The sequence below is a fragment of the Mirounga leonina genome, unplaced genomic scaffold (genome assembly GCF_011800145.1).
Source record: "Mirounga leonina isolate KUSES-001 unplaced genomic scaffold, KU_Mleo_1.0 Mir_200, whole genome shotgun sequence".
NCBI lineage: Eukaryota > Metazoa > Chordata > Mammalia > Carnivora > Phocidae > Mirounga > Mirounga leonina.
The window spans coordinates 13,213,845-13,223,304 of NW_023270503.1; the positions used below are offsets into that span (position 1 = coordinate 13,213,845).

The 9,460-nt window shown below is 37.4% G+C and overlaps 1 non-coding gene across 1 annotated transcript; it reads right to left on the reverse strand.

Moving 5' to 3' along the window:
* Positions 1-1,639: 1,639 nt before the first annotated feature.
* On the reverse strand, positions 1,640-1,743 carry LOC118025344. Its single transcript, XR_004683283.1, has one exon. It is a non-coding gene; the product is annotated as a small nucleolar RNA U13 (small nucleolar RNA).
* Positions 1,744-9,460: the final 7,717 nt, after the last annotated feature.

The following is a 9,460-nucleotide window of genomic DNA, read 5'->3' on the forward strand; positions in this document are numbered from 1 at the left end:
AAAGATTGAGTCAATTTACTAGAGCCAAGTTACTCATTACTAAGAGACAAACCAAAAGAAGGGTTTACAGAAAAAAAAAAAGTATGTGCACTAAAACCCGAGTAAACTGAACCACAAGGCCTCAGGAAGAGTTGAAACTGCATCAGTAGCACTAAGGAATAGCCACCCCCTCACCTCTCAGGGCTTTTTGTTTTCTCAGGGAATCAGCACTACTCTCTCTCTGGACCAGCCTTCTCAAATTACTCATCTTACAACCGGCTGCAAAAGTAGCAGTCTAGTTCCTGTACTTCTATGGCCCTCCAGTTCCAGCTCATACCAAAACTGTAGTGCCCCTTTGTGTCTCTTATTACAGGTTTCCAAGAGAGAAGATTTGACTTCTGCTTTTCTTTTTAGACCAAAGTACAGAAGGCATAAGTCATGGGTTATAGTTTATGATCAGGTGTCCAGTTACCTGTGGTCATGGTCATGTGGCCTGCTGCCCACTCAGTACGGTCAATGGGTAGGGATTTTACTAGAAAGGGATGTGAGCAGGCCAGTAATAATTGGCATCTCTAATCAAGCCTACTTAAATGTAATTTGAACTCTTGCCAGTAAAAAAAAATTAAACACGATGCAAAGACCCATTCCCTAAAGACCCTCTCTAATTATCTCAAGTTGGCAAGAGAGTTCACCTTCTGGTGTTTGTAGGCTTGTGTGCTATCCTCTACCTCAAAGTGCACTTCTTCAAGTTCCCAGTCCCACCTGCACCTGCCCTAAACACTCTGCATTGAGCTAGACTACTCCACTCACTTGGGAGTCTATTAATTTTTTTCTCCCCTTAACCACACTAAAGACTTTGCTTAGTAAAGCATTTTGAAGATTTAGAAAGTGACTGTTCAGTCTGCTTAGGATTTATATACCAAACAGATGTGCCAAGAAGTCATAGGAATCAAACTGCTGTTCTGTGAGTAGAATAATATATTAACTTGCCTTTTAGCAGTTTCGATTACACAGCTGTACAAATTGCAATGGAGTCTTCATAGCTAAAGTTGCTTTTAGCAAAAGCACATCACTTCTTCAGGATGGAAGTTTTAACATAGCAGGCATCTTGAGGGGCATGCATCCTTGTAAAATACTTCTCATTATTTGAGAGAAAATCATCTAGGAAATTGAGATATGGTAGTACTTAACTTACCTTGAGAAATACTCTGCTTTTCATCATAATAGCTGCACTGGATATTATTTCATGATGAAACTAAGGAGTTCCTAAATAATGGTACCATCATCTTACACTTTTAGTCTTTCTGAGCCTCAGTTTTCTCAACTGTTAAATCACGATATCAGTACCCATCTTATAAGGTTGTTGTAAGGAGACAATGAAAGCTTTATAAATAGCTTAACAAGCTGCCAACCATAGTAAATGATCAATAAATGTTAGTTACCATAATTATTACATTTTGTTTCTCACCTTAGCAAATTAAAATGTATTTTTTAGCACAGTTTCTCATTTTATCCTTTCAACCTATTGGTAGGTATGGTGCTGAGTATATCCCCATTTCATAGTACAATTAACAGAAACAGTAAATAATTTAGGGTAAGTAATTTTTTCTAAGATAACACAGACAATAATTCACATCTTTGACTTCTTTTTTTTTTTCCATGTCAGATGGGTCATGCATGGAGGTCATAACAAGGTTTGAGGGAACCACATGTCACACAACGGTGTAAACACCCAATCATCAAGCTTATGAACTACAAAAGGATCCCACATCTGTGACTTCTAATTGAATCTTCCTTCTGCACAGAACTTAAGTTCTGTGACAGGGACTTTAGTGAAAGGAGAAGGCAAATATTATACTAAAGGAAGAATCCTCCACAACTTTCATCCAAGAATTGTTACTCGGCTAGAAATGTGTAAACCTCTACTTCTGGCAGCCTGGAAAGCTAGATAACCTAAGGGCCCATTAGCTATGAGACCATTAAATCCTGATTTGAATCAAAACTAATATGCACTTTAAAGTTTTGCTGGATTTTGATGAAAGGGGTCAAAAAAAAAAAAAAGCGAGCTCAAACAAGATCAGGGAGCAGTAAGCAAACATAAAAGCCAGAGTTGTCATGGGCAAGCGCCAGTACCAGTCCAGGACAAGGAGCCTGAGCTTGGAGGCACACTGCAAGGTGTGGAAATCACACCTGAGATTCCTTCCTGCTTTGAGCCTGGTTCTGCAAGAGGAACTTCAGAGATACCTGATCGGTTGCATCTCAGATCTCCTCTCAGAATCAAATGCAAGTACTCTCTAGAGTAAAGCAACTCCCAATTTGGTCTCTGGGATTTCCATAAATTAAGTTCAAGAAAATATAAGCTCGCAATTTTAAAAAATCACCAACACATAAACCACCATGAGTTAAGATCAACAGAAAGAACAAACAATAATTTGTAAGAGCTGAAGAACTGGAACTGGAATTGTCATTTACAGATTATTAAATAACCTTTTATGAACCATTTAAAGAAATCAAACATGGAATGAAATAGATTTAGAAACAAGAGACCAGAAACATTACTAAACGAACCGAGTATTAATTTTTGGCCTAATAGCTATAGATTTTGAAATTAACAACTCAGTAAATCTGTTAAAAACAAAAAAAAACAGGGGCACTTGGGTGGCTCAGTCATTAAGCGTCTGCCTTCGGCTCAGGTCATGATCTCAGGGTCCTGGGATCGAGCCCCGCATCGGGCTCCCTGCTCCGCAGGAAGCCTGCTTCTCCCTCTCCTGCTCCCCCTGCTTGTGTTCCCTCTCTCGCTGTGTCGCTCTCTGTCAAATAAATAAATAAAATCTTTAAAAAAAAAAATCTACTTCTAAAAAAACCAAAAAAACAGTTAAAGACAGGTTCAGTGCCCTGGAGGTTATATCCAAAGAAATTACCCAGAGTGCAGCACAGAGTACAGCAGATGGAAAACATGAAAGAAGGGTTAAAAGACATGGAGGGTAAAACAAGGCTTAACATGTCTAATCAGAGTTCTAGAAGTAAGGAATAGAGAGAACAGGAGGAAGCCAATATTGAAAAAGATAATGGCCAAGAATTTTCCTAAACTGACTAAAGATAAATCCACAGATAGAGAAAGCACAGCATATTTCAAGCATGATAAATAAAGAAAAATCCACACCACGACATATTGTGATGAAATGGCACAATACCAATGATGAAGACCTTAAAAATCCCAGAGAAAAAAGCCAGGGCACCTACAAAGAAAAAACAATAAGCTACCAGAAGACCTTTTTTTAAAAAAAGGAATATAACAATAATTTATTAGTGCTCACAACAACCCTTGGTAGTAGTTACTGTTATTATTTCTATTTTAATGTAAGGAAATTCTGGCTGAGAGGGAAAGCCCAAGGTCCTACAGATACACAGCAACAAGGATATAGCTTAGAAATGCAAGGATGAGTGGAAAAGTAGGTCATAAAACACTGCTTCAGCCATATGCAACAACATATGAATCTTAGGACATAATCTTAGGATGAATCTTAAAAACATAACACTGAGTGAAAAAAGCAGGTGGCAGAAAACTATATACAGAATACCATTTTTATAAAGTTCACAAACAAAACTAAATAATATATTGCTTAGAAATACATACATGCATGATTAAATCATCTTAAAAACAAGAGGATAATTGTTATAAACTGAATGTTTGTGTCCCCCCCCCCCCAAATTCACATGTCAAAACCTAATGCCCAATGAGATGATATTTAGGCGGTGGAGCCTTTGGGAAGTGATTAGATCATGAGACCAGAACCCTCATGAATGGGATTGGTACCCTTATAAAAAAAGCCAACAGGGCTCCCCAGTAGTTCCTTCCACCATTTGAGATTACTGTGAAGAGATGGCCACATATGAACTAGGAAGTGGGCTCTCATCAGATGTGGAAACTGACCACGCCAGCACCCTGAATTTGGCACCCTCCATTAATGTGGGAAATAAATTTCTGTTGTTTATAAGCCCTTGCCTGTGGTACTTTGTTATGGCAGCCTGAACAGACTACAACAGGAAAATACACAAAATTCCAGATAGTAGTTACCTCTTCTGAGATGTGGCAGAAGAATGGAACAAGGAGAAGCACATGCTGCAAAAAGCAAAGGTAACACTCTAATTCTTAGACTGGTGGTAGGTAACAAGTATTCATTTCATCACTGTATTAACACATGTGACTTCTATTCTTTTGCATGCATCAAATGTTACACAATAAAAATAAAATAAAATTGCCAAAGGACTAATTTTTAACTGGGTTTTTACAATGAATGCTTAAAAACCACCGGTTAATCCTTCTGGCTGATGGTTGAGGGATATAATCAGCCTCTAGAGTTTAATTGCCGAATTTTGTAGTGAATCACAAAAAGGCTTCCTACATAATTAATGGAAGACAATGATGGAAGTCATTCCTGGCTGGGGATTTTAAATTCCTGGTCTTGTATTTTCTCTCCAAATGGAACAGTCTATTCACACAGCTCTAATAAGAGGTGTGCTATTTCCATCATTTGTATGGCTGTCTTTAACCTTGTATTCTAGATAGTAAAGAACAATTTCAACCTAAGAAAAATATGCTTATAGGATAACTACATTAGAAAAAAATGTTTCATTTTGTGTTTGATGTCATATAATTAAGTTGGTAAGAAATGAAAATTTTGATGTCCTTTTTTTGGGTAGTGGGATTATAAAAAAATTCACTTTCTCATATCCAGAATTTTATGAACTAATTTGCTCAATTTTATTTTTTTAAAGATTTATTTATTTGAGAGAGGGCACGAGGGTTGGGGGGAGGAGCAGAGGGAGAGAGAGTCTTAAGCATGGAGCCCAGCTCAGGGCTCGATCTCAAACCCTGAGATCATGACCTGAGCTGAAATCAAGAGTCAGACGCTTAAATGACTGCACCACCCAGGCACCCCAATTTAAAATGCTTTATCCTATTCTCTGTATTTCCTGCATACCTTAGTAGTTTGTAATTATCATTAAAACATCTTTGAGTTGGATGAGTTAGCTGGCAAAAAATTGAGTTTTACTTGTTTTTGATGGTTGTGTGTGTTTAATGCCTAAGAGAGGTCTATATAATCTTCTCCTAGTCAAAGTCCATAAACTTGATCTTCCCTCAAGAATTTCCCCCCAAATTCTTAATCTCAGGGAAACAAACTGAAGGTTGCTGGAGTGGTGGGGGGGTGGGAGGGATAGGATAGACATTGGGGAGGGTATGTGCTATGGTGAGCGCTGTGAATTGTGTAAGACTGATGAATCACAGACCCGTACCTCTGAAACAAATAATACATTATATGTTTAAGAAAAAAAAAAAAAAAAAGAAGAAGAGAGCAGGAAGGGAAAAATGAAGCGGGGGAACCGGAGGGGGAGACGAACCATGAGAGACTATGGACTCTGAGAAACAAACTGAGGATTTTAGAGGGTAGGGGATGGGGGGATGGGTTAGCCTGGTAATGGGTATTAAAGAGGGCACATACTGCATGGAGCACTGGGTGTTATATGCAAATAATGAATCATGGAACACTACATCAAAAACTAATGATAAAATGTATGGTGATTAACATAACATAATAAAATAAAATTTTTTTAAAAAAGAATTTCTCCCCCAAATCTCAACATGTCATATTATCTCAGTACAGGAAAGTGTTTCCTAAACATAATACATGCAATTTTCCCTTCATTAAAAATGAAGATTGTTTTCACAGGAGTAAACCAGCTTAGTAGTTTATTAGGTTTAATGTATTATTAATTGGAAGACATGATTTAAAAGATTTCTTTTTTTTTTAATTTTTTCTTTTAAAGATTTTATTTATTTATTTATTTGAGAGAGAGAGAGAGAGAAACAGCATGAGAGGGGAGAGGGTCAGAGGGAGAAGCAGGCTCCCCGCTGAGCCGGGAGCCCGATGTGGGACTCGATCCCGGGACTCCGGGACCATGACCTGAGCTGAAGGCAGTCGCTTAACCAACTGAGCCACCCAGGCGCCCAGATTTAAAAGATTTCTGTATAATTTTTCATTCCTTTGGATAGTAATACAATCTGATATTAATACTATAATTTCCTAGAAAAGTAAAAAGGATTTTCCCATAGGTAATTAAGATAAGCTCTCAAAATGAATCCCTTTTGAATCCTTTCATAGTTTTTTAAAATTTTATTTATTTTTTCTTTCTTTCTTTCTTCCTTCCTTTCTTTCTTTCTTTCTTTCTTTCTTTCTTTCTTCCTTCCTTCCTTCCTTCCTTCCTTCCTTCCTTCCTTCCTTCCTTCCTTCCTTCCTTTCTTTCTTTCTTTCTTTCTTTCTTTCTTTCTTTCTTCTTTCTTTTTAAATAGGCTCCATGTCCAATGTGGGGTTCGAACTCATGACTCTGAGATCAAGAGTCACATGCTCTACCGACTGAGCCAGCCAGGTGCCCCCTCATTTTTTCAGTTTTTAAAATTGATGTTCATGGGGTGCCTGGGTGGCTCAGTCGTTAAGTGTCTGCCTTCGGCTCAGGTCATGATCCCAGGGTCCTGGGATCAAGCCTTGCATCAGGCTCCCTGCTCCACGGGAAGCCTGCTTCTCCCTCTCCCACACCCCCTGCTTGTGTTCCTGCTCTTGCTATCTCTCTCTCTGTCAAATAAATAAATAAAATCTTTTAAAAATATAAATAAATAAATAAATAAATAAATAAATAAAATTGATGTTCGTTAGTGTAAATGTTTGTGAATGTAGAGTTGACTTTGATATTTGCAAGGCATTTGTCCAAAGGTCTTTATGATTCCCCAAATTTAAAACAAACAAACAAAAAAACAGCAGCAAGAACAAAAATAAAACTCCATGGCTTAAAACTTGGTCTATGTACGAACCACGAGAGACGATGGACTCTGAAAAACAAACTGAGGGTTCTGGGGGCGGGGGGGAGGATGGGTTAGCCTGGTGATGGGTAGTAAAGAGGGTACGTTCTGCATGGAGCACTGGGTGTTACGCACAAACAATGAATCATGGAACACTACATCAAAAACTAATGATGTAATGTATGGTGATTAACATAACAATAAAAAAATTAAAAACAAAAACAAACTTGGTCTATGTAGACAAAAATCAAATTGCATAGAGAGAAGCAAAATACAAGAGAGCCAGAATCTTGACAGTTCCCCTGTACCCAATGTCACTTGCTTCCTGAAATTGGCTGCCTTTCAGGTTTACCCACATAATAAATTCCCTCTTTAGCTTTAAGCTACTTCAAAAGTTGGTTTCTGTTACCTTCATCAAGAGTCCTAATACACATAATTATGCTGAACATTTGGTAATATATATAATTCATTCCATTGTATGGACCCAGTGATTCTCAGTTAATCTTTTTGATATCTTACTGGTATCATGGAGCTGAGAATCCTTTTGTGAAAGAAAGGACCTGAACCAATTGGATTCAATCTGACTTTTGCAAACAAGATTTCAGGACTGAAGGAGCATACCAAGTAAGGAGCATCCCTTACAGAAGCCTGCCCCTTCTTATTTGTGTGGTCCACAGGTTACAATGTGCAACTAGATTTAGGTGATAAATGAAAAGAGTAAAAAGATTTTCAATATACCAGTCCTCTGTAATATAGGTAGTAGCTCTTTCTTTGAAGCCTAATACTGAAACCAGATGCTTAGTTTTATGACTTCCTTCTCTCAAATAACAAGATAAGAAGAAAAACATACATAAGTCAGTTAGTGTTATCAGGAAGTGATTATTAGTTTTGTTGAAAACATAATGCCTTGGGGCTTTGAACGAAAGTACTAATTTAAACCATTCCTGGAATGAATAAATATTCAAAAAGAGTGGTATATAAACTCTGCCTGCCTCAGGCTAACGTAAGTATTTATGACTCTATCATGTGTGTTCTTCTTTGGAATTTTTCTCTTTCATCTGAAAAGTGATTCTTTCACCTGCGTACCCTTTAGGAATCAAATTTAGATACAAAGCAGTGACAGCTTGGATCTTGCCCTCTGTATAATAAACCAACTGATGCAACTCTTTTCCATTAAGAACAGCTCACTAATAGTTAAGTGGGCATGCTTTAAATTAACCTGATATACAAGAGTCCAATCAAGTTGTAAATCTATGGATTATAGTCTCACCATATCTAATTCCATATTTTGTAAGAGTCCTTTAAAGGGTGTACATTTGGTAATTAACGTTTTAGCCACATCAGGATTGAAATTACATATAGTGTCTCAAAATACTCTATAAACTCCTTGGAACAAGGAATGTCTTTCCTATCTTTTTACCCCTAGCAACTGCATGCTGGGGTGAATTGGAGAGTTGTTTAGTAGTGTGTGGAGTTGGATTAATAACAGTAATGGGAGAGCTGGGCCAGAAGAGAATAGATGAAACAATATGGAAAGAATGTGGTACCAGGCTTAGCAAATGAGCAGAGGCCAAGGGTAAGGAAAACATGGAATGGACGTGAGGGTAAGTATGAAACAAAATTTTGTTCATACTGAAATACAGTCATACCCAGAATACGGAAACTTGCAAATTTCTTAAGACCCACTCTTTTGGGGCTATGTGGTTTTCAGGATTGGGTTGGATCTGTTTAGTGAATCAGAATGGCAGTGAGGAGAGATAAAGTAGGAGGCACTGCTATTAATTAAAGATTCATGATTCAGCTGCTTGTGATGAAGTGAGGATGTATGTATCTCAATCACAAATTCAGGTATGCAGGAAATACAAGTTCTCCTATAATAGTTTCTATTTTAAGCTTCTATTCCATCAGGTGTTATCAATCAGGATATAGTAAGAAAACAGAAACCGCTGTAGGTGTTTCAGGCAGGAGGGGATTTAATACGGGAAATAAGATGCTTATAACTCTTTGGAAAGAGCTGGGGAAGCAAACTATTGAGTATGATGTTAGCTGTGAACTTGTCATATATAACCTTTATCATGTTGAGATATGTTCCTTCTATACCTAATTTGTTGAGAGTTTTTTTTTATCATAAATGGATGTTGAGTTTTGTCAAATGCTTTTTCTGCATTTATGGATAAGATCATATGATTTTTTTAAAAGATTTTATTTTTAAGTAATCTCTACACCCAATGTTGGGCTTGAACCCACAACCCCAAGATCGAGTCTCATACTCTACCAACTGAGCCAGCCAGGTACCCCCATATAATTTTTATCCTTCATTCTGTTACTGTGGTGAATTATATTCATTGATTTGTGTATGTTGAACATTCCTTGCATCCCAGGGATAAATCCCATTTGATCATGATGTCTGATCCTTTAATGTGCTGTTAAATTTGGTCTGCTAGTATTTTGTTGTGGATTTTTGCATCTTTGTTCATCAGAGATATTGGCCTGTAATTTTTTTTTTCTTGTAGTGTCCTTGTCTGGCTTTGGTATCAAGGTAATGCTGGCCTCAAAATAAGCTTGAAAGCATCCTGTCCTCTTCATTTTTCTGAAAGAATTTGAGAAGGATTGCTATTAATTCTT